General features: G+C 47.2%; 1 pseudogene; it reads left to right on the forward strand.

Moving 5' to 3' along the window:
- Window positions 1-327: 327 nt before the first annotated feature.
- LOC146832977 (uncharacterized) overlaps window positions 328-26068 on the forward strand; it is a 96730-nt pseudogene continuing 70989 nt past the window's right edge.

The following is a 26068-nucleotide window of genomic DNA, read 5'->3' on the forward strand; positions in this document are numbered from 1 at the left end:
AAATAATTGGACCTGCTCTGCAGTGTTTGTGCACTGTCCATGAGCCTGATACAATTGGACCTGCGCTGCAGTGTTTGTGCACTGTCCATGAGCCTGATATAATTGGATCAGCTCTGCAGTATACGTGCACTGTTCTTGAGCCTGATATAATTGGATCGGCTCTGCAGTATACGTGCACTGTCCCTGAGCTTAATATAATTGGATCGGCTCTGCAGTATACGTGTACTGTCCGTGAGCCTGATATAATTGGATCGGCTCTGCAGTATATGTGCACTGACCATGAGCCTGATATAATTGGCTTGGCTCTGCAGTATGTGTGCACTGTCCATGATTGTCTATGAGCCTGATATAATTGGACCTGCTCTGCAGTACACGTGCCCTGTCCATGAGCCTCATATATTTGAATCGGCTCTGCAGTATGTGTGCACGTCCATGATTGTCCATGAGCCTGATATGATTAGACCTGCTCTGCAGGATACGTGCACTGTCCATGAGCCTGATGTAATTGGACCTGCTCTGCAGTGTATGTGCACTGTCCATGAGCCTGATATAATTGGATTGGCTCTTCAGTATACGTGCACTGTCCGTGAGCCTGACATAATCGAATCAGCTCTGCAGTATACGTGCAGTGTCCGTGAGCCTGACATAATTGAATTGACTCTGCAGTATATGCGCAGTGTCCGTGAGCCTGACATAATTGAATTGGTTCTGCAGTATATGTGCACTGTCCGTGAGCCTGATATAATTGGATCTGCTTTCCAGCATATTAGCGGCACAAAAGGGGGTGGTGATGGACGGAGCATCAGAACCAATCAAACACTCACACCCAGTCAACAGATCTGGGTTTGATCCATCACCGTTCTTTAGCCCACTCTGCCACCCCAGTTCAGACATGGCCATATGCAAATCAGTCTGACCCTGTGCCTCATGGGAACAGTCCAGCCTGAACTGCCAAGCCACGCCTTCCCTGGACCGGAAACAAGCTTGTGTCCAGACTGATTTGCATATGGCCATGTCTGAACTGGGGTGGCAGAGTGGGCTAAAGAACGGTGATCTGTTGACTGGGTGTGAGTGTTTGATTGGTTCTGATGCTCTGTCCATCACCACCTCCTTTTGTACCGCTTTGTTCGCCATAAGTTGGCAGGGTATGCTCAGACGTGAATCCCTTGCTCACTTTGCCACTGGATTCAAGCAAGCCTGGCTGAAGACGGCTGAAATGCCAGAAACCGGTCCTAGGAAGCTTGTTTCCGGTCCAGAGAAGGCATGGCTTGGCAGTTCGGGCTCTACTGTTCCCATGAGGCACAGGGTCAGACTGATTTGCATATGGCCATGTCTGAACTGGGGTGGCAGAGTGGGCCAAAGAACGGTGATGGATCAAACCCAGATCTGTTGACTGGGTGTAAGTGTTTGATTGGTTCTGATGCTCCGTCCTTCACCACCCCCTTTTGTACCGCTTTGTTCGCCATAAGTTGGCAGGGTATGCTCAGACGTGAGTCCCTTGCTCACTTTGCCACTGGATTCATGCAAGCCTGGCTCAAGACGGCTGAAATGCCAGAAACCGGTCCTAGGAAGCTTGTTTCCGGTCCAGGGAAGGCGTGGCTTGGCAGTTCGGGCTGGACTGTTCCCATGAGGCACAGGGTCAGACTGATTTGCATATGACCATGTCTGAACTGGGGTGGCAGAGTGGGCTAAAGAACGGTGATGGGTCAAACCCAGATCTGTTGACTGGGTGTGAGTGTTTGATTGGTTCTGATGCTCCGTCCATCACCATCCCCTTTTGTACCGCTTTGTTCGCCATAAGTTGGCAGGGTATGCTCAGCCATGAGTCCCTTGCTCACTTTGCCACTGGATTCAAGCAAGCCTGGCTGAAGATGGCTGAAATGCCAGAAACCGGTCCTAGGAAGCTTGTTTCCGGTCCAGAGAAGGCATGGCTTGGCAGTTCGGGCTCTACTGTTCCCATGAGGCACAGGGTCAGACTGATTTGCATATGGCCATGTCTGAACTGGGGTGGCAGAGTGGGCCAAAGAACGGTGATGGATCAAACCCAGATCTGTTGACTGGGTGTAAGTGTTTGATTGGTTCTGATGCTCCGTCCTTCACCACCCCCTTTTGTACCGCTTTGTTCGCCATAAGTTGGCAGGGTATGCTCAGACGTGAGTCCCTTGCTCACTTTGCCACTGGATTCATGCAAGCCTGGCTCAAGACGGCTGAAATGCCAGAAACCGGTCCTAGGAAGCTTGTTTCCGGTCCAGGGAAGGCGTGGCTTGGCAGTTCGGGCTGGACTGTTCCCATGAGGCACAGGGTCAGACTGATTTGCATATGACCATGTCTGAACTGGGGTGGCAGAGTGGGCTAAAGAACGGTGATGGGTCAAACCCAGATCTGTTGACTGGGTGTGAGTGTTTGATTGGTTCTGATGCTCCGTCCATCACCATCCCCTTTTGTACCGCTTTGTTCGCCATAAGTTGGCAGGGTATGCTCAGCCATGAGTCCCTTGCTCACTTTGCCACTGGATTCAAGCAAGCCTGGCTGAAGATGGCTGAAATGCCAGAAACCGGTCCTAGGAAGCTTGTTTCCGGTCCAGGGAAGGCGTGGCTTGGCAGTTCGGGCTGGACTGTTCCCATGAGGCACAGGGTCAGACTGATTTGCATATGGCCATGTCTGAACTGGGGTGGCAGAGTGGGCTAAAGAACGGTGATGGATCAAACCCAGATCTGTTGACTGGGTGTGAGTGTTTGATTGGTTCTGATGCTCCGTCCATCACCACCCCCTTTTGTACCGCTTTGTTCGCCATAAGTTGGCAGGGTATGCTCAGACGTGAGTCCCTTGCTCACTTTGCCACTGGATTCATGCAAGCCTGGCTCAAGACGGCTGAAATGCCAGAAACCGGTCCTAGGAAGCTTGTTTCCGGTCCAGGGAAGGCGTGGCTTGGCAGTTCGGGCTGGACTGTTCCCATGAGGCACAGGGTCAGACTGATTTGCATATGACCATGTCTGAACTGGGGTGGCAGAGTGGGCTAAAGAACGGTGATGGGTCAAACCCAGATCTGTTGACTGGGTGTGAGTGTTTGATTGGTTCTGATGCTCCGTCCATCACCATCCCCTTTTGTACCGCTTTGTTCGCCATAAGTTGGCAGGGTATGCTCAGCCATGAGTCCCTTGCTCACTTTGCCACTGGATTCAAGCAAGCCTGGCTGAAGATGGCTGAAATGCCAGAAACCGGTCCTAGGAAGCTTGTTTCCGGTCCAGGGAAGGCGTGTCTTGGCAGTTCGGGCTGGACTGTTCCCATGAGGCACAGGGTCAGACTGATTTGCATATGGCCATGTCTGAACTGGGGTGGCAGAGTGGGCTAAAGAACGGTGATGGATCAAACCCAGATCTGTTGACTGGGTGTAAGTGTTTGATTGGTTCTGATGCTCCGTCCTTCACCACCCCCTTTTGTACCGCTTTGTTCGCCATAAGTTGGCAGGGTATGCTCAGACGTGAGTCCCTTGCTCACTTTGCCACTGGATTCATGCAAGCCTGGCTCAAGACGGCTGAAATGCCAGAAACCGGTCCTAGGAAGCTTGTTTCCGGTCCAGGGAAGGCGTGGCTTGGCAGTTCGGGCTAGACTGTTCCCATGAGGCACAGGGTCAGACTGATTTGCATATGACCATGTCTGAACTGGGGTGGCAGAGTGGGCTAAAGAACGGTGATGGGTCAAACCCAGATCTGTTGACTGGGTGTGAGTGTTTGATTGGTTCTGATGCTCCGTCCATCACCATCCCCTTTTGTACCGCTTTGTTCGCCATAAGTTGGCAGGGTATGCTCAGCCATGAGTCCCTTGCTCACTTTGCCACTGGATTCAAGCAAGCCTGGCTGAAGATGGCTGAAATGCCAGAAACCGGTCCTAGGAAGCTTGTTTCCGGTCCAGAGAAGGCATGGCTTGGCAGTTCGGGCTCTACTGTTCCCATGAGGCACAGGGTCAGACTGATTTGCATATGGCCATGTCTGAACTGGGGTGGCAGAGTGGGCCAAAGAACGGTGATGGATCAAACCCAGATCTGTTGACTGGGTGTAAGTGTTTGATTGGTTCTGATGCTCCGTCCTTCACCACCCCCTTTTGTACCGCTTTGTTCGCCATAAGTTGGCAGGGTATGCTCAGACGTGAGTCCCTTGCTCACTTTGCCACTGGATTCATGCAAGCCTGGCTCAAGACGGCTGAAATGCCAGAAACCGGTCCTAGGAAGCTTGTTTCCGGTCCAGGGAAGGCGTGGCTTGGCAGTTCGGGCTGGACTGTTCCCATGAGGCACAGGGTCAGACTGATTTGCATATGACCATGTCTGAACTGGGGTGGCAGAGTGGGCTAAAGAACGGTGATGGGTCAAACCCAGATCTGTTGACTGGGTGTGACTGTTTGATTGGTTCTGATGCTCCGTCCATCACCATCCCCTTTTGTACCGCTTTGTTCGCCATAAGTTGGCAGGGTATGCTCAGCCATGAGTCCCTTGCTCACTTTGCCACTGGATTCAAGCAAGCCTGGCTGAAGATGGCTGAAATGCCAGAAACCGGTCCTAGGAAGCTTGTTTCCGGTCCAGGGAAGGCGTGGCTTGGCAGTTCGGGCTGGACTGTTCCCATGAGGCACAGGGTCAGACTGATTTGCATATGGCCATGTCTGAACTGGGGTGGCAGAGTGGGCTAAAGAACGGTGATGGATCAAACCCAGATCTGTTGACTGGGTGTGAGTGTTTGATTGGTTCTGATGCTCCGTCCATCACCATCCCCTTTTGTACCGCTTTGTTCGCCATAAGTTGGCAGGGTATGCTCAGCCATGAGTCCCTTGCTCACTTTGCCACTGGATTCAAGCAAGCCTGGCTGAAGATGGCTGAAATGCCAGAAACCGGTCCTAGGAAGCTTGTTTCCGGTCCAGGGAAGGCGTGGCTTGGCAGTTCGGGCTGGACTGTTCCCATGAGGCACAGGGTCAGACTGATTTGCATATGGCCATGTCTGAACTGGGGTGGCAGAGTGGGCTAAAGAACGGTGATGGATCAAACCCAGATCTGTTGACTGGGTGTAAGTGTTTGATTGGTTCTGATGCTCCGTCCTTCACCACCCCCTTTTGTACCGCTTTGTTCGCCATAAGTTGGCAGGGTATGCTCAGACGTGAGTCCCTTGCTCACTTTGCCACTGGATTCATGCAAGCCTGGCTCAAGACGGCTGAAATGCCAGAAACCGGTCCTAGGAAGCTTGTTTCCGGTCCAGGGAAGGCGTGGCTTGGCAGTTCGGGCTAGACTGTTCCCATGAGGCACAGGGTCAGACTGATTTGCATATGACCATGTCTGAACTGGGGTGGCAGAGTGGGCTAAAGAACGGTGATGGGTCAAACCCAGATCTGTTGACTGGGTGTGAGTGTTTGATTGGTTCTGATGCTCCGTCCATCACCATCCCCTTTTGTACCGCTTTGTTCGCCATAAGTTGGCAGGGTATGCTCAGCCATGAGTCCCTTGCTCACTTTGCCACTGGATTCAAGCAAGCCTGGCTGAAGATGGCTGAAATGCCAGAAACCGGTCCTAGGAAGCTTGTTTCCGGTCCAGAGAAGGCATGGCTTGGCAGTTCGGGCTCTACTGTTCCCATGAGGCACAGGGTCAGACTGATTTGCATATGGCCATGTCTGAACTGGGGTGGCAGAGTGGGCCAAAGAACGGTGATGGATCAAACCCAGATCTGTTGACTGGGTGTAAGTGTTTGATTGGTTCTGATGCTCCGTCCTTCACCACCCCCTTTTGTACCGCTTTGTTCGCCATAAGTTGGCAGGGTATGCTCAGACGTGAGTCCCTTGCTCACTTTGCCACTGGATTCATGCAAGCCTGGCTCAAGACGGCTGAAATGCCAGAAACCGGTCCTAGGAAGCTTGTTTCCGGTCCAGGGAAGGCGTGGCTTGGCAGTTCGGGCTGGACTGTTCCCATGAGGCACAGGGTCAGACTGATTTGCATATGACCGTGTCTGAACTGGGGTGGCAGAGTGGGCTAAAGAACGGTGATGGGTCAAACCCAGATCTGTTGACTGGGTGTGACTGTTTGATTGGTTCTGATGCTCCGTCCATCACCATCCCCTTTTGTACCGCTTTGTTCGCCATAAGTTGGCAGGGTATGCTCAGCCATGAGTCCCTTGCTCACTTTGCCACTGGATTCAAGCAAGCCTGGCTGAAGATGGCTGAAATGCCAGAAACCGGTCCTAGGAAGCTTGTTTCCGGTCCAGGGAAGGCGTGGCTTGGCAGTTCGGGCTGGACTGTTCCCATGAGGCACAGGGTCAGACTGATTTGCATATGGCCATGTCTGAACTGGGGTGGCAGAGTGGGCTAAAGAACGGTGATGGATCAAACCCAGATCTGTTGACTGGGTGTGAGTGTTTGATTGGTTCTGATGCTCCGTCCATCACCATCCCCTTTTGTACCGCTTTGTTCGCCATAAGTTGGCAGGGTATGCTCAGACATGAGTCCCTTGCTCACTTTGCCACTGGATTCAAGCAAGCCTGGCTGAAGATGGCTGAAATGCCAGAAACCGGTCCTAGGAAGCTTGTTTCCGGTCCAGGGAAGGCGTGGCTTGGCAGTTCGGGCTGGACTGTTCCCATGAGGCACAGGGTCAGACTGATTTGCATATGGCCATGTCTGAACTGGGGTGGCAGAGTGGGCTAAAGAACGGTGATGGATCAAACCCAGATCTGTTGACTCGGTGTGAGTGTTTGATTGGTTCTGATGCTCCGCCCATCCCCACTCCCTTTTGTACTGTTCCAGCATATTAGTGCATGTTATGCCCCTGGTGGCATGCACCCAGGTTGGTGGTACATGTGTACTGTCCCCCACAGTAGTGCTGGGCTTCCTTTGCTGTTGGTGGTGTTCTTTCTATCATTTGGATGGTACTTGCCTGGCTGTCTGGGATGCACATATCTACTGCCCACTGCCCTGAAGTTATCAGGCCACTCCCAGGGATGCGGTCGCTGGTCATCGCCCTGATGCGGCGCGCCTTGCTCTGCGCTACGTATGCACTGTCTACCGGCCCTTCCCTCTGGCAAGTGTGTGCTCCACATACCCTATTCATCTGTGGTTGCTTTCAGCTGCATGCCCTGTGTATCGCCCATATGCCATGTGCTTTCTGTCTGCGGTACATGTGTATTATTTATGTCCCTGTTTTTGTCTGTCCGTCCTTCATGCGTTGCTGTCTCTCAGTATAATGTTGACCATCGTCCTGTCCTGTTTATCGTCCAGATGCCCTGTGCTGTTTACTCTGCCTGGAGGTACCTGGGTACTTTAAACCCCAGTGGCACTGAAGGCCTTTCCTGGTCTGTTAACTGTGCTTCTATCATGGAGCTCTTTGCTGGGGTTTGCCTGGTCTCAGGGTTATGCTACCGTCGTCTGCTGTCATTTGCCCTGCTCTGCCCTACGAGTCCTGTGAGTATGCGGCTGCAGTTTGTTCTGCCATCATGGCTATGTTTACCAGGCTTTGTTTACCGCCTTCTTCGAGGTATTCGTCCTGTTCTGAAGGACCAGGCCTTGCCCAGCCCCAGAGCAAGCAGAGGGACTATCCATCTTGCCCTGCCTCGTGGTGTCACGTGATTCCATCGACAGTGACACAGAGGGGATTTCCAATGTTTTATTACTTTGAGCTTTATTGCACTTTGTACTTTCGCTTTAGCAGAGTAGTGTTGTTACATCATTTCTTCATTACTGCTTGTCATCCTGAGCCAACAGGAAGTGATCGGGCACTCTTGAATATTGCTTAATGAGCCCCTTTTTAGTTACAACATCTCGCCCAAGAGTGCAGTAGTTGTTAAATGTCATTTCCCGGATTTATTTGTTCCACAGTCAAAAATATCCAGTGTGTTGATGGTTGAGTGTTTGAGCGTGGGAGAGGACGGCTAGCAACCCACAGACATACATGTTTTGTCTCAAACGGCTGTATTCGTAAAAATGTGCTTATTTTTAAATGCAGATGGTAGCACATGATAGATATATGAATAATTATAATTTTGCGATTAAAGTTTTGCATCGGTAACACATCTTGCAACGTTACTCTGAAACTTCACAAAGTTGCTAAACTTTGTCGACTTTGGAAAACGTTTCCCCGAGAACATTTTCAAGAGGAAAAAAAAATTGTGTAAGAATTTTTCCTGCAAAATCCTTTTTCAAGGGCAAAATTAGCTAGTTTTTTTTAATGTAATTTTCTCTACAAATTAAAAAAATATTCTTTGCATCCTGAAGTTTGGAGATCATCATAAACCTTGCGTAGGAAAGCCTTGGCAACTTCTTCCCCCTCCTGCAACTTAGAATGGCTGTCAGTTTTACCTATACGGGATGTATGACGTTACAACGCGTGTCAGTACAACGCGTGCTGTTACATCGCGGTCGTTACAACGACTGCGATGTTACCGCGCTATGCCATTACAACCAAGTCTTTACATCGACTTGCGCTAGATGGCGAGCTAACATTAGAAAAGTGTAATTTACTATTCCAACTCCAGTCCACTTAACAGTAGGGAAGGTGTTGGGATAGTAAACTACACTATTTGTAATGTTAGCACGCCATCTAGCGCAAGTCGATGTAAAGACTTGCGTTGTAAAAGCATGCGTTGTAAATCCACTTGCGTTGTAAAATTTCCGTTGTAATGGTAGTGCGTTGTAAAAGTTGCGTTGTAAAGGTTATTTACCCCTATACGTGACCCTAACCCACTGGGGTAAAGCACATGACCCATTGTAGCACGGCGGAAATTTAACCTGCTCCATCCTCAAAAGGCGAGCAACTGAACAGCACTAACACTTAATAGACCACAAAATGGCACCCGAAGACACTAAATAAACCACAAAATGGCACCCGAAGATCTAGCTAATTCTCTGTGCAGGCCAATCCCCGCATTTTGGAGGTGACCTTAGAGAAAGGAGGAAAGGAAAGGCTGGAGCATGTAATAAGGGTGCTTTGTAGCATAGGGCTCTTCCCCATTAGATCAAGTTATAATGTTTACCTGTCCCAGGGCTGTTTTGTAACAAATTGTTGTCCTAGTGCCCTGCCTGTGAGCAGATTCGGGACAGATCCTGCCTTGGTATGGGCAAAGATGTTAGCATTATTTCCTGAAGGTTTGGTGTGGTGTACTTAGGGTCGATGGGTGTGCACATAGCATAGCTCCATGTTGTAATGGACTAAGCGCGTGTGTGTTTCGAGGAGATTTACAGAGAAAGGGCACTATTCGTCAAGTATTGTGACAACTCTTTGCCTGCAGGATTGGTTCTTACACTTCCTCGTCTCTGGGAACTTATCATGTCCGACTGTCATGTCTAGCAGCAGTTGTGGGCTGAAATATGCGTTGGTGGTTATAGAAATGTGTGGTGGAAGAGTCTACAGAGTATAAGCACGTTGCTGCAGGGCATGAGGGTTGAACGGGTGTAGCGACATGATAGAAAGGCTGGCGTGCATGGGTCTCAAGGAGATGTGTGAGATAGGACTTGTTTGGCCAGGTATCTCTGGGACCTTGTCTTCTAAGGTTTTGTCTTAGCCGGGATACAGGCCGGAGCCTGTATTGATGGTCATAGACACTTGTGATGGAAGTGATTCTTGAGTTGGAGGGTATTGGTGTGGTGCCTGAAGCTCAAACTGCTGCTCGGATTATGTTGCTACATGCTGGAATAGAATAAGCATGCATGTGTGTCAAGGAGATGTGCGGAGAGATAGCGTGTTGGGCAAAGTATTATAACAAGTCCATTTCTGCAGGCTAGTTTTGTAACAATTTCTTGTTTGGAGTTTGCTTTGAAATGTCTTGTTTAAGTGCCTTGCCCAGGAGCTGTTGTGAGCATCACTCTTCGGATTGGGAAAAGAGTAGCAATGAAGACCGTGGCCCTTCAGCACTGCATGGCCTGGTAAGAGCTCCATAGGTCTGAACGGGTGCAAGGGAGAGCTGGGGTGCTCTCTTGTCCCATCTCCCTTCACCCACATTGCATCTTGATCATCCCATTGGAGGACTAGGAGGGTGATAGGGACATTTGTAGTTTGTAAGTATGGCTGTTGACAGGGAGGTGTAGTGGAGCGGGTGCGTTGAGAGTTATGCAGGACCTTGCCCCGGTAGACAACCCAGGATTGAGATGGCAGTATCATGGAGAGAAATTTAGTCTCAGAAACCTGAGAACAGAGAATGTTGAGAGTTACTGTGATCCCAATCTATGAGCCAGCCCATGAAGTCTGCTAAGGCTATTGCCTTCAAGACTTGTAGGCCAAGAGCATCATTACCATCTCCCTATCATGCTGCGCATAAAACATCACGTGGTATCAACAGGGATGTCATTTATAGGTCATCTAAACTGTCTGCTATAATACTTTGTTTCTCCCTTTGTTTAGCCCGGCTTGTCCCTACTTAACCTCATCTCAGGGGCCATAACGGCGGAAGCAGAAAGTGTACAGCATTTAGCGCCATTTTTCCTCATTCACTACATATTCCAGGATTCACCCTTCCCCGATCACTGGGGCAATACACAGGAGAAGCTTGAGGACCTAAGGATGGGCCTTAGAAATGTGATGCCAGAACCAGCCAATCTCGTTGGAACCCTGTTACCTGTGTGAATTTGTTAGTTTAGGTACCTGTTCGCTCACGCAGACCTTTTTTTACTTATATCCAGTGGGGGTGGACCTGGCCACACAGAAAGATGATGTTTTTACATTACCTGGGCATTTTGTGTACGAGAAGTTGTATATAGAGCAGTGTGGTGTAAGGGGTCGTCAAAACCACACAAAACATGTAATAAGATCGGACACATTCCGGGACATCACTCTGTATCATGTAACGATGGTTTCAAAATATTTATTATGAACAAATCCACAGCTTATAGACCTAGAAGTCATAATCAAACAGCTACAAGGTGAACAGATAGAATTTTACAACTTTCTACCAAAAGGCAATCACACACTTAGGGTCTGATTTAGATCTTGGCGGGACTGGTCCTGCTGTCGCTTTTTTGGCAGTCTTCCCACTGGCTGGCTTGGTGGCCCGCATGCCCAATTTAGATATTGGCTGCGCACTGGAGTGAAGAACTCCCCGGTCCCGCCGACTCCGCCGAGACACCTGCTCCCTTGTGTCGACTACGGTGGAGCCAGAAGCAGTTTTGGGAGGGAGTCCAAGATTTCTGCAATCCAGATACCTCCAAGCTCAGGTTGGCGGAAATTAAGAAAAAGGGGGAAAACTCCGCTTTTTTCGGTGTCCCAATTTGGAATCCATCTGGTACGCCATTGTCCAGGTGCCTCCTTTGCTGCTATGATTCCAGGACAATGCCAAACGACTCTGTTCCCACCGAGATTGCACGAAAGCTACTTGTACAATTTTGCGATTTATCCTGTGTTGGCGATCGCTGTAGGTTCATGCTGTGTGTGAGGCATGCACTATGTAAAACGAAGGTACTTAACACATTGTCTACATATCATTGCAAGCAAACATATGAGTATTTATGTAGAAATAAGTAGTACTTACCTGTCTCCACTCTCCCACGTACCTCACTCCATCAGGACTCCACCACCAGCACAACGAGAACATCTAAATCGTGTGGGCACAATCCCGCCAGCCTGACGGCGGTGAAGTACTGTGAGCTAAAAAAGAAGTCCGCCACCGAGGCGGTGTTCTATCTGTAGCCAAAACATCTAAATACGATGGGTGGACTGCCGTCAGCTCGTCGGAGTATTTGGGACCATGACGTGGAGGGATGGCGGTAAGACTGCCAAGATTTAAATCAGGCTCCTAATCTATTATTAAAGGAGAGGGAGAGCTGCCAGAAAAGGCAAACTCCCCATGGTATTGGTTCAGCTTAGTATGTCTGGGCCAAGATGGGAGCCAGAGGTTTATGCCATCTTTAAATCGGGGGGAGGATTGTGAAGCAGGGACTAGCACAGGGTCATGGGGATGAGGGGTGAGAGGGGGAGGGCACTCCTATTGTTTCTGTTTCAGGTGAGTACACGTGGCCATAGCAGACATCTTATTCACTCTCAATCTCTGTCATATGTAAATGTGCACTTGGACCCACTGCTTCCCTACACACCTGCTCAGCACACATGCAACTTGTCACTGTGCACTGTGCACCTGCCCCAAACCCCTATAAATGGTAACTGCGCACATGGGCACTGATGGCCTTGCACCAATATAAATTGCAACCCTCCATATGGGTCCACCGCTGTCCTTCACCTGTGGAATTTGTAACCGCGCATATAACCTACGCTGCACCTGATTAATTTCACGCCCCACCTTATCTGCACCAATGCAAATTGGGAATATGTCATATGTGCGCACACCTGCCCTGGATGCATGAAACATGCAATTGTGAAAATTATAGTCTCTTCGAATTGTATTTATTTTTTATGAACAGATAGCACCCACGTAATCGATCTTAAAAGGATAAAAGCGTGCGTAACCTGCCGGGATTTGAACCTGTGGCCAAAGCCCCCAGCAATGAGTACATCAGTCTACTGAGTCACCGCCGGGGCTGCTTAGGCCCACCTGTGCTTTACACCTGCGTAGAATATACATATGTACTTAGGCATGCACATTCCATGCACACTTGTGCCATGTGTGCACATATACTCACACCTTCTCTGAGTGGCTGTAATATCCAGTTGTGTACATAGAACCACGCGCTCCCTGTAAATACATACCATGTGAGCATTTACCTAGAGAGAGAGGCACACACCTGCTTGCCCTCAGGTTGTGTACCTAGGTGCGCTCATTACGTACACACACGTAACATGGAAATATGAAATTCAGGCTACACAAGTGTAGCATCTTTATAATTAAGGCTCCCTGTTTTCCGTTTTTACTGATTTCAACAGATAAATACAGACAGAAAACATTTTTTTCTTGTCTGTATATATTTTTAAATGTGGATAAAAACAGAATAGTTTGCTTTTTCAGTAATTCTAAATATTGTCTGCCAGGCCAATAGTTGTATGAATTGATAGGTAAGAGGGTTAAAAAAGAAAGGAATTTTAGTAATGAGGCTTTACCAGCAGGAAATATGCACAAGGTTGATACTGAAATTTGCATATTTTCAAATATGTGCATTCATTTTTCTTTGACAGGTATTCACAGCATTGAAACTTGGCAGGCATTCAAGCAGGAGCGCATATTTATTGGTTAAATAAATGTGGAAATATACTAATTTCAGCTTCATTTTTCCGCAAAACCCCAAATAAATATGGATAAATACAGATAAAATTAGCAAAAAATAAATATGGATAAATACAGACGGAAATGTCCCAAAAATAAATACCATAAAACCGGGAACCCTATTTATAATTCATAACTGCACATACGCATGTACGTTTGCAATATGTAATCGATCAGCGAGACTCACAGCTGCCTTGATTATATTTAACTGTAACTGGGCACATGTGCAACATGTATTATTATTGTATGCAACCCCCCCCCACAGTCCCCCCCTCCTTTGACCCACCCCACCTGCCTTACTGCTGCAATAAGTGTCAGGAACAAAGGTTACTGTGGATTAAGTAAAAGCAGTCTTGGCTGATCTTGGCGAAATGAGTTTTGGCAGCATTTACGCCCATATCCGTGAAGTATTCTGATGAGGCAACGCAAAAAACAAACATTTGTGTCACAAGCTCATGAGACGCGCTCCTGGCAGCACTGGTGCAATCTTCCCTCACACGCACCAGCCCTGTGCAAGCAGCAGTACAGAAACCTTCCCTCGAGCAGCACACTTGCAACATTGACTGAATAGGATCAACTCACCCAGAAATATTCAGCAGCAGTGCAAGCTTCCTTCACACGCAGATCAGGCCCTGTGCAAGCAGCGGTACAGAAACCTTCCCTCAAGCAGCACACTTACAGCATGGACGGAAAAAAGCAATTCACCTACAGAACTGTCCAGCGGCAGTGCAAGCTTCCTTCACATGCAGACCAGCCATGTGCAAGCAGCAGTACAGAAACCTTCCCTCGAGCAGCACACTTACATCATGGACGGAAAAAAGCAATTCACCTACAGAACTGTCCAGCGGCAGTGCAAGCTTCCCTCACACGCACCAGCCCTGTGCAAGCAGCAGTACAGAAACCTTCCCTCGAGCAGCACACTTGCAACATTGACTGAATAGGATCAACTCACCCAGAAATATTCAGCAGCAGTGCAAGCTTCCTTCACACGCAGATCAGGCCCTGTGCAAGCAGCGGTACAGAAACCTTCCCTCAAGCAGCACACTTACAGCATGGACGGAAAAAAGCAATTCACCTACAGAACTGTCCAGCGGCAGTGCAAGCTTCCTTCACACGCAGACCAGCCTTGTGCAAGCAGCAGCATACTAACCTTCCTTCAAGAAGCACCCTTAAAGCATGGATCGAATAACTGCAAATAACAGAGAAATCTACAGCATACACAGCCGCGGTGTACACTTCATTCATAAAGGCCACAAACAGGATTAGTGGAAGCTTTCTTCACACACAGGACATTTCCTGACCCAGCAGCAGCAGAACAACCTCCCACTCAAACAGCCCACTGAAAGCATGGTCTGAATAAGTGCAATTAACACACAGAAATATAACACATACAGTAGCAGTGCAAGTTTATTTCATAAACAGCACAAACAGCGTCAGTGCAAGCTTCCTTCACAGACAGGTCAGACCGTCTACAAGCAGCAGTCCAGTAATCTTTCCTCAAACAGCACACTTACAGCATGGACTGAATAACTGGAAGTGACACAAAGAAATCTACAGCATATACAGCAGTATTATATACTTCCGTCATAAAAGAGCGCAAGCAGCATCAGTGCAAGCTTCCTTCACAAACAGAACACGCAGCAGCAGAACAGCCCACCCTCAAACAGCACATTGACAGCCTGGATAGAATCAAAGCAACTCACATTCAGACAAAGACATCATAGATAAAAGTTTCTATCACACACAGGACAGGAAGCATTGGTACGCGTATCTTTCACTCAGAGAACATGCACAGTACGTGCAGCAGGGCAAGCTTCGCTCACAGACATGAGAAGCAGCACCAGTGCAAGCTTCCCTCACACATAGAAGAGGTCCTGCACAGGAAGCAGCCCAACAATATCCTTGCAAGCAGCAGGCTAACCGCATGGCAGAATCACTACAAATCACAGAGAGAAATGTACAGCATAGAGAACAGCAGAACAAGCTTCCCTCTCACACAGAATGTGTACTGCAGATGCAGCAGTGTAAACTTCCCCCACAAACAGCACAGGAATAAGCTTTCCACACCCAGAGAACAAGGGAAGCATAGGTAGCAGCCAGGGGCGACTCCTCCGCTAAGGGAATGTTATCATTTTATTTTTCATTATTGCCTATGTAGAGGTGCGGGCGGGGCAGGGCTGCACTTCCCGCAGAGCAGGAGGAGGAGTGGCGGCACTCTCCTAAGTGCGCATGAAGGTTTGGCCGGCCCTCTTGGCTCGGCCAAACCTTCATGACACTTCGCATATTCTCCACCAGGCTGTGTTGTACAGCCTGGTGGAGAACATGCCCAGCCCCCCAGTCCCTCTCTGAGTGCCGAACCAAAGCGTTAAGACCAATCACAACACTGCTGTAAGACAGTGTTGCGATTGGTCAGGGGAGCTGAGAGCCGGGGTGCGTCCTGCTTTGTCGACGAAAATGACGAGGACGGTGGAAAAGGGGCCGCTGCGAAGATAAGTGATTTTTTTCTCTTTTCCCCTTTTCATTTTTTCATTTTTTTTCACCCCCTTCCCACTTCACCACTACTGCCCGGTAGCAGCCGCTACTGGTAGCACTACAGAGAACAAAGAGCATAGGAGAACGGGAAAACAAATTTTCCAAGCTTTATTAATTTGATCGAAATAGTTCTTATATCTTTTATTAAAAAACAACTTTTCTTGATAGGTTGAGTTGCTGCAGGTTGAAAGGGGAGAAGGGTCTCCTTTACCTTGTAGTGAGAGAAGGGAAATGTAGCTAAAGAAGAAACACGCCCTATGTCTAGGGTGCATGAAAGAAATGTAAATGTGTGCAATTGGTTCATTGGCAAATTTGGAGACTGCTTTGGAGTCAGTATAGTTTTTAAATGATTAATAAAATCTTGAATTTGACCTTTTAAATCAAACCTATAAAAAAGGTTTGCACAAGCTACAATCAGTGCATTACCAAAAACAAAACTTTGAAATCACTCTAAACATTTAAACAAAATCGTTTTGCGCCTTTTTGCGGCAGCCTGTGTGCAACCTATCTTATACTGTGTGTAACACATGCTTTAAACTAATGACTTAGTTCACTGTGCTTTCGGTCACAGGCTTGGAACTCTTAGCACTATAAATTCACATCCCTATTTCCTCGGGGCACCAGCCAGGATTCACATCAGTGACCGCAGAGGTACACCCACAGACATCTGAAGTGATCGCTCTAACCAACTGAGCTGATCCACCAGAAAAATGCATCTCCCACAGATTAAATTAAGTTGCATTTATTTTTCATTTGAGGAGTGTACTTTATATGTTATACGTGGTTACCTGTAGGTCAAAGGATAGCAAAATATTTACAGAATATATTTTTCTTTTAGCCGCGTCTCAGACCCCACCCCACAGTCAATAGCCCACCCCATCACACTCAGGATCACAGTTCCCATACTTTACTTTATGCACTTTTATAGTACAGGATTTCTTCACAAACAGCACCTGCATATACAACAGCAGTGGAGCTTTCTTTCATGCAGCAAGACTGACAGAATCACTGAAACACACAAAAAAGAAAGTGCAGCATGGGCACCAATAGTGCAAGCATCCTCAGTCACAGAACAGGGACAATGAGGATAGAGGCAAGTTAAGCTTCACACACACACAGCACAACACAATTAACTGCTGTGCAACCCATTTGCAATTGTGGAATAAGGAACAGCAGTGCAAGCTTCTTTCACACATGGATACAACAATGCAGGTGCAATACAAGCTTCTATCACAAGAAATCAAACGTAGAGCAAACCATAGAGTGCAGCCTTCCCTCAAACACGGAAGTGTTGCAACAAGAATAGCAACAGTGCAAGCTTCCCTTGCACAGACCAGATGTGGGCCAATCAGTGGCAACGCAAGCTTCACACTCAAATATGCAGAGTGGTTGCGACAGGCCAGGATTGTGCACACTCACCTGTTCACAAAAGAGGACCCCCTGCCCTATTAAGAGGACACCCAGCCCTATTAAAAGGACACCCTGCCCTATTAAATTGCCCACCCTAAGGTGACCATCACTGACTTTTTTCTGCGCGTGTGAGGCACAGTGGTGCTGGGAAGGAAAGGTGATAATGTCCCTGAAACACAAGGACAACACTGCACATCAGGGACCTTTGTATTTTGCTTTTCAGCCACCTGCTCCACCTTGGGTCTGTTGTTAAAAGGCAGGAGGGGATCTCAAAATGCGATGGGTGGTTCTAGACCAGGACATGGAGGCCAGATCCTCTAGTGACGCAGCAGGCTGGCAGGCTATCCCCTTAAGGATAAATAACCACCTAAGACTTTTAATGGTTTGCTAAAGGGGAGCAAAGGTTGACAGCCCACTGGTGGCACTAGGTCAAGCGGACATGTCACTGCTGGAAGGCAAACCATATTGTAGAGTTAGGCTCAGCGGGATCTCACACTGGTAAGTTTTTCCTGGAAGGAGATGACACCTTCCTGGCTGTCAGCTGGTCTCATGACAAGAGGGAGAATTGCAAACAAACCTAGTTTTACAGCCAAAGTCTGTAGGCACCTTTGCTCCCTTGAACAAGGATGGTAAACAAAGCAAGTAAGCAGGATTTCAAGAACAGCTAAAGTCCACAAACCCACCCCCAAAGGATAATATTGTGCTCGAAGGCATTGTTAGTTTTTTTAAGTATATATTCCAATTCTTTATTGAGTTTTTCCATGGATGTAACAAGAGTGGAACAATGAAAATAAATGCACAGTCAAGTCACCTGACAGGGCGAGGAACCCAATAAGGTAGAATGCAAACCCATAACCAATCTGCATGACAGGCTTCCCTGAAGGATCAGCAAAAATGAATGGAAATACCAAGAACAGCAGAGTATAGATCTCTGAGAACATACACAGGAGAAGGGCAAATCGGTAGCAACTAACTAATTCAGCAACCCTAAATGGTGGAGAAAGGGAAAAATGACACCATCAGGAGTGGATAGGAGAAACAATGCCCCATGGTGGGGAGATACAGGGAGGGAGGGGAAACCCCACTTCCTAGCCCATTCGGTTCTAGCGCCCCACATGAGTAATTAAAATAAGATGGCTGGCTGCCCTCGGGGTCATCAAGGTCAAGTCACAGTGACCCATCCCAGTCAGGTAAAAGCCGGGGACCTAAGTCTGGGCAAACTCTGGAAGGAAGAGCCGAGAATGAAACATAGGGGATTAAAAGAAACATTGAGCAAGACGATATACTCAAGAGGCCCCCTGGGTCAGGAGGTGGCCTCCTTATTTGAACTGAGCCACCTTTAAGTGTTTGTGCAATTGGGAGGTCGTACCGCATTCCCACAAATTCCTATGCTCTTCGGTTTTTGTGTTGTTATTTATTTCAAATTCCCCATGTTTCACGATGGTAAATATGTAACTATTATGTTTAAGCAAGTTTATCGAGTATTTTTCTATATCTGAGTTCCAAACCTACCACTGCTCAATGAAGGTGTGCTTGGAGGCTCGAGTGCTAGCTTTGTTATCCAATTGGAGTGCAATAGACCCAAGGCCCTGTGGAAGCAGTGACAAATAGCAGTACTCAGTTTGTATACTGCCAATTAATGCCTGACTGCCCCTGGAAATAGCTCACAAAAACACACACAGCAAGCACACAAAGTAGTAGAGCTGATACAGCATAGGCAGAGGTCCCACATGACACACTCAGACCAAGCATGTACACTGCAGGCAACAGCAAAGCAATCTACCACCACACACAGAAACATGTGTTTCCTTTGCTGCTGCATAGGCAGCAGCAAAGGAAACCTCCCTCACACATACAACCGTTGCATCACAGGCTGCACAGCAATCTTCCTTCACACACAGAAATGATACTGCACATACAGCAACAGAGAAAGATTCCCCACCCACACCAGGTCCAGCACAGACAGCAGCAATGCACCTTCAATCATTCACACAAGGGACACAGCACAGTCAGCTGCAGAGCAAATTTCTCTCACACATACAACAGGTCAAGCTCGGACAAAAACATTGCAAGTTCATATTTAAACACAGAAACAATATGGCACAGACATCATCAGAGCAAGCTCCCCCCACATACACATCAGATGCAGCACAGGCAGCAAAGGATTCTTCCATCACACACACAAACAACATGGCACAAGCAGCACCAGAGGAAGCTTCCCCCACACATACATCAGATGCAGCACGGGCAGCAAAGCAATCTTCCATCACACACAAACAATATGGCACAAGCAGCACCAGAGGAGGCTTCCCCCACACACACATCAGATGCAGCACAGGCAGCACAGCAATCTTCCATCACACACACAAACAACATGACACAAGCAGCACCAGAGGAAGCTTCCCTCCCTCGTGTACCAGTTCCAGCCCAGACAGTATCACTACAAGCTTTCATCAAACACAAAAACATAATGTCACAGCCTGCAACGGTGAGAGATTCTCTCACACACAGAACAGGCAAATCACAGTCAGCAACACTGTAAGTTTCCATCACACACATAATACAGCACAGACAGCAGCAAAGCAAGCCCCCGTTTTACACAGATCTCTGGCACAATGCAATAAAACATACACAAACCTAACAATATTTATGCAAGAAATTAAAAGATGTTTTAAAAGAATACACATAGGAAAAACATGTTGCCATCTATATATGTCAAGAATATGCTTGTAATAACAAAACTAAGTAAAGCAGTGGGTGCCTGTCTTGCAGTGGTATGGCAAATAGCTGTAAAAAATAGAGAACTAGTTGAGGGGGGCGAGTAACCACCTCAAGTAATAACCACAACCTTTGTCATGGTAAATCACTAAAGTCACTAAATAAACCTGAGCTCGAGTCGCTGATAGCTATGGCACAGAGCAGACAGGCTTCACATAGAAGCAATGTGTAAAGTATTTATACACTACCAAAACAAGAATAAAGTCAAAATGCTCAACAATAAAATCTCAAACTGAATTAGAAAAACTGAGTGAAATTTAATAAACAGAATGACACCAAAATGACAATAAATCTAATAAGGGGAACAAAAAATAAATAAATTAAGTTGCATTTATTTTTCATTTGAGGAGTGTACATTATATTTTATACGTGGTTACATGTAGGTCAAAGGATAACAAAATATTTACAGAATATTTTTTTCTTTTAGCCTCGTCTCAGACCCCACCCCACAGTCAATAGCCCACCCCATCACACTCAGGATCACAGTTCCCATACTTTATTTTATGCACTTTTACAGTACAGGATTTCTTCACAAACAGCACCTGCATACACAGCAGCAGAGGAGCTTTCTTTCATGCAGCAAGACTGACAGAATCACTGAAACACACAAAAAAGAAAGTGCAGCATGGGCACCAACAGTGCAAGCATCCTCAGTCACAGAACAGGGACAATGAGGATAGAGGCAGGTTAAGCTTCACACACACACAGCACAACACAATTAACTGCTGTGCAACCCATTTGCAATTGTGGAATACGGAACAGCAGTGCAAGCTTCTTTCACACACAGATACAACAATGCCAGGAGCAATACAAGCTTCTATCACACAAAATCAAACGTAGAGCAAACCACACAGTGCAGCCTTCCCTCAAACACGGAAGTGTTGCAACAAGAATAGCAACAGTGCAAGCTTCCCTTGCACAGACCAGATGTGGGCCAATCAGTGGCAACGCAAGCTTCACACTCACATATGCAGAGTGGTTGCAACAGGCTAGGATCCTGCACACCCACCTGTTCACAAAAGAGGACCCCCTGCCCTATTAAGAGGACACCCAGCCCTATTAAAAGGACACCCTGCCCTATTAAATTGCCCTCCCTAAGGTGACCATCACTGACTTTTTTCCGCGCATGTGAGGCACAGTGGTGCTGGGAAGGAAAGGTGATGATGTCCTTGAAACACAAGGACAACACTGCACATCAGGGACATTTGTCCTTTGCTTTTCAGCCACCAGCTCCACCTTGGGTCTGTTGTTAAAAGGCTGGAGGGGATCTCTAAATTTGGTGGGTAGTTTTAGACCAGGACATGAAGGCCAGATCCTCCAGTGACCCAGCAGGCTGGCAGGCTGCCCCTTAAGGATAAATAACCACCTAAGACTTTTAATGGTTTGCTAAAGGGGAGCAAAGAATGACAGCCCACTGGCGGCACTAGGTCAAGCGGACATGTCACTGCTGGAAGGCAAACCATATGTAGAGTTAGGCTCAGCGGGATCTCACACTGGTAAGTTTTTCCTGGAGGGAGATGACACCTTCCTGGCTGTCAGCTGGTCTCATGACAAGAGGGAGAATTGCAAACAAACCTAGTTTTCCAGCACCTTTGCTCCCTTGAACAGGGTTGGTAAACAAAGCAAGTAAGCAGGATTTCAAGAACAGCTAAAGTCCACAAACCCACCCCCAAAGGATAATATTGTGCTCGAAGGCATTGTTAGTTTTTAAAAATATATATTTCAATTCTTTATTGAGTTTTTCCATGGATGTAACAAGAGTGGAACAATGAAAATAAATGCACAGTCAAGTCACCTCACAGGGCAAGGAACCCAATAAGGTAGAATGCAAACCCATAATCAATCTGCATGACAGGTATCCCTGAAGGATCAGCAAAAATGAATGGAAATACCAAGAACAGCAGAGTATAGATCTCGCAGAACATACACAGGAGAAGGGCAAATAGGTAGCAACTAACTAATTCAGCAACCCTAAATGGTGGAGAAAGGGAAACATGCCACCATCAGGGGTGAAGAGGAGAAACAATCCCACATGGCGGGGAGATACAGGGAGGGAGGGGAAACCACACTTCCTAGCCCATTCGGTTCTAGCGCCCCACATGAGTAATTAAAATAAGATGGCTGACTATCCTCGGGGTCATCAAGGTCAAGTCACAGTGACCCATCCCGACCAGGTAAAAGCCGGGGATCTAAGTCCGGGCAAGCTCTGGAAGGAAGAACCGAGAATGAAACATAGGGGATTAAAAGAAACATTGAGCAAGACGATATACTCTAGAGGCCCCCTGGGTCAGGAGGTGGCCTCCTTATTTGAATTGAGCCACCTTTACGTGTTTGTGCAATTGGGAGGTCGTACCGCATTCCCACAAATTCCTATGCTCTTCGGTTTTTGTGTTGTTATTTATTTCAAATTCCCCATGTTTCACGATGGTAAATATGTAACTATTATGTTTAAGCAAGTTTATCGAGTATTTTTCTATATCTGAGTTCCAAACCTACCACTGCTCAATGAAGGTGTGCTTGGAGGCTCGAGTGCTAGCTTTGTTATCCAATTGGAGTGCAATAGACCCAAGGCCCTGTGGAAGCAGTGACAAATAGCAGTACTCAGTTTGTATACTGCCAATTAATGCCTGACTGCCCCTGGAAATAGCTCACAAAAACACACACAGCAAGCACACAAAGTAGTAGAGCTGATACAGCATAGGCAGAGGTCCCACATGACACACTCAGACCAAGCATGTACACTGCAGGCAACAGCAAAGCAATCTACCACCACACACAGAAACATGTGTTTCCTTTGCTGCTGCATTGGCAGCAGCAAATGAAACCTCCCTCACACATACAACAGTTGCATCCCAGGCTGCACAGCAAACTCCCCTCACACACAGAAATGATACTGCACATACAGCAACAGAGAAAGATTCCCCACCCACACCAGGTCCAGCACAGACAGCAGCAATGCAGCTTCAATCATTCACACAAGGGACACAGCACAGTCAGCTGCAGAGCAAATTTCTCTCACACATACAACAGGTCAAGCTCGGACAAAAACATTGCAAGTTCATATTTAACCTCTTCGGTGCCCGTGACGAGCTGGACTCGCCATGGGCCGCGGTGGCGCTGTGCCCATGACGAGTCCAGCTCGTCACAAACCCCGCCCGCTAATGTAACGGCCGGCACAGGGCGGGGAAAGGGGCGGGCACCGAAGGGGTTAAACACAGAAACAATATGGCACAGGCATCATCAGAGCAAGCTTCCCCCACACACACATCAGATGCAGCACAGGCAGCAAAGCAATCTTCCGTCACACACACAAACAACATGGCACAAGCAGCACCAGAGGAAGCTTCCCCCACACATACATCAGATGCAGCACAGGCAGCAAAGCAATCTTCCATCACACACAAACAATATGGCACAAGCAGCACCAGAGGAGGCTTCCCCCACACACACATCAGATGCAGCACAGGCAGCAAAGCAATCTTCCATCACACACACAAACAACATGGCGCAAGCAGCACCAGAGGAAGCTTCCCCCACACATACATCAGATGCAGCACAGGCAGCAAAGCAATCTTCCATCACACACACAAATAACATGGCACAAGCAGCACCAGAGGAAGCTTCCCCCACACATACATCAGATGCAGCACAGGCAGCAAAGCAATCTTCCATCACACACACAAATGACATGGCACAAGCAGCACCAGAGGAAGCTTCCCTCCCTCGTGTATCAGTTCCAGCCCAGACAGCAGCACAGCTCTAATTAAACACAAAAACAACATTTCACAGACTGCAACGACGAGATTCTCTCACGCACAGAACAGGCAAATCACAGGCAGCAACACTGTAAGTTTCCATCACACACCTAATACAGCACAGACAGCAGCAAAGCAAGCCCCCGTTTTACAAAGATTTCTGGCACAATGCAATAAAACATACACAAACCTAACAATATTTATGCAAGAAATTAAAAGATGTTTTAAAAGAATACACATAGGAAAAACATGTTGCCATCTATATATGTCAGGAACAGTGGCGTAAAGAAACTTGAGGGGGCCCCCCCTGCAAAGAATATGGAGGCCCCCCCCCCGCTCCGGATTCAGTCAGGAGGTCTCAGGTCAGGGGCCTGCTGGGCATGCACCAGTGGCGGCTGGTGGATCCTAAAAGTGGTGGAATGAAAAGCTGAGATCCAAGTTGAAGGAGCAAGTGAGTACAGCAAGCACACCAAAGTGAAAGAGGAGTGTTCGGGGTTGGCCTTCCGAAGTGGACCCTTAACCACTCAAATTTCAGCTTTAAAAAAATTCAGTAATTTGTCTCCAAAACATCAGCTTGTCAGTTTATGAAAGCAGACACGTTTTGCTATTAAATACTAGCTTTGCATTCTTGAAAAATAATTTAAATTCCCTAAATCAAGAAGTTATCTTTCTTTGTGAAAAAGTTCAATTATTGTCATGAACCACAGCAACACATAGATAGAGTCTGCCTTGAATATCTATGTGTCATAGTTGCATGTCATATGTGCCAATCGTACGCCAAGAATTACCACCATTATGCCGAAGCTAGCATGAGGGCTGTGCACCACCATGCAATCAGACAGGAATTACCACTATTATGCCAGGGCCCGCATTTTACCCTGTTTGGGCACCATTATACCATGGGTGAGCACATTGGGCCGATATGTACTACCATTATGGCAGGGCCAACATTATGTCATGTTATTTTATTTACTAAGTACACAATCATGGAACATTGCTGGTGTTGAAATGGGGTAGCTCTGTAGAATCTTACTAGTGGCCGTGACAAGCTCCCCTCTTTACCTAGTGATAGTTTTTTCTACACTAAGGCATGTCACAGGCACTATGGAAAAGAGAGAACAAGATATGAACGTCTTCCTTGTTTGTCTCTAACAGTCCACCCACTCTCGTCACAGCCCTTCCCACAGTACACAAGGACACCCATATGTCCCCTATACCCTTTAACAGGTCAAATGCATATCAACCATCCTGGAATGGTTACTTATTTAGGAAAGTATGGGAAGAAATTTTAGAGAATAAAAATAGCTTGACCTTTATGCGTAATGGGGGTCTGTAATTGGCTATGGGGCACTGGCGTACAGTTCTCTGCAGGACAGCTGAGGGTCACGACTTCAGAGCCCACTGTGTTTACTCCCTGCCCTGTGTTAATTCATGGTCTATGTCGTGCAACCTTATTTACGCCCTGTAGTATTTCATTGTCTCTTATTCACTACTGTCCACCTAGAGTATTTACACCATTTAGTATTTCATTGTCTCTCATTCACCACTGCCCACCTACTGTATTTACACCCTGTAATTCATTGTCTCTCAGACACCGCTGTCCACCCACTGTATTTACACCCTGTATTTCATTGTCTCTCATACACCGCTGTCCACCCACTGTATTTACACCCTGTATTTCATTGTCTCTCATTCACCACTGTCCACCTACAGTATTTACACCCTTTCGTATTTCATTGACTCTCATACACCACTGTCCACCTACTGTATTTACACACTTTAGTATTTCATTGTCTCTTACTCACCACTGTCCACCTACAGTATTTACACCCTGTATTTCATTGTCGTTCATACATCGCTATGCACCCACTGTATTTACACCCTGTAGTATTTCATTGTCTCTCATACACCGCTGTCCACCCACTGTATTTACACCCTGTAGTATTTCATTGTCTCTTATACACAACTGTCCACCCGCTGTATTTACACCCTGTAGTATTTCATTGTCTCTCATACACCACTGTCCACCCACTGTATTTACACCCTGTATTTCATTGTCTCTCATACTCTGCTGTCCACCCACAGTATTTACACCCTGTAGTATTTCATTGTCTCTCATACACCTCTGTCTAACCACTGTATTTACACCCTGTATTTCATTATCTCTCATATACCGCTGTCCACCCACTGTATTTACACCCTGTATTTCATTGTCCCTCATACACCGCTATCCACCCACTGTATTTACACCCTGTAGTAATTCATTGTCTCTCATACACCACTGTCCACCCACTGTATTTACACCCTGTATTTCATTCTCTTATTTACCACTGTCCACCCACTGTATTTACACCCTTTCGTATTTCATTGTCTCTCATACACCATTGTCCACCTACTGTAGTTACACCCTGTAGTATTTCATTGTCTCTC

Source organism: Triturus cristatus, chromosome 4_2, assembly GCF_964204655.1.
Source record: "Triturus cristatus chromosome 4_2, aTriCri1.1, whole genome shotgun sequence".
Lineage (NCBI taxonomy): Eukaryota > Metazoa > Chordata > Amphibia > Caudata > Salamandridae > Triturus > Triturus cristatus.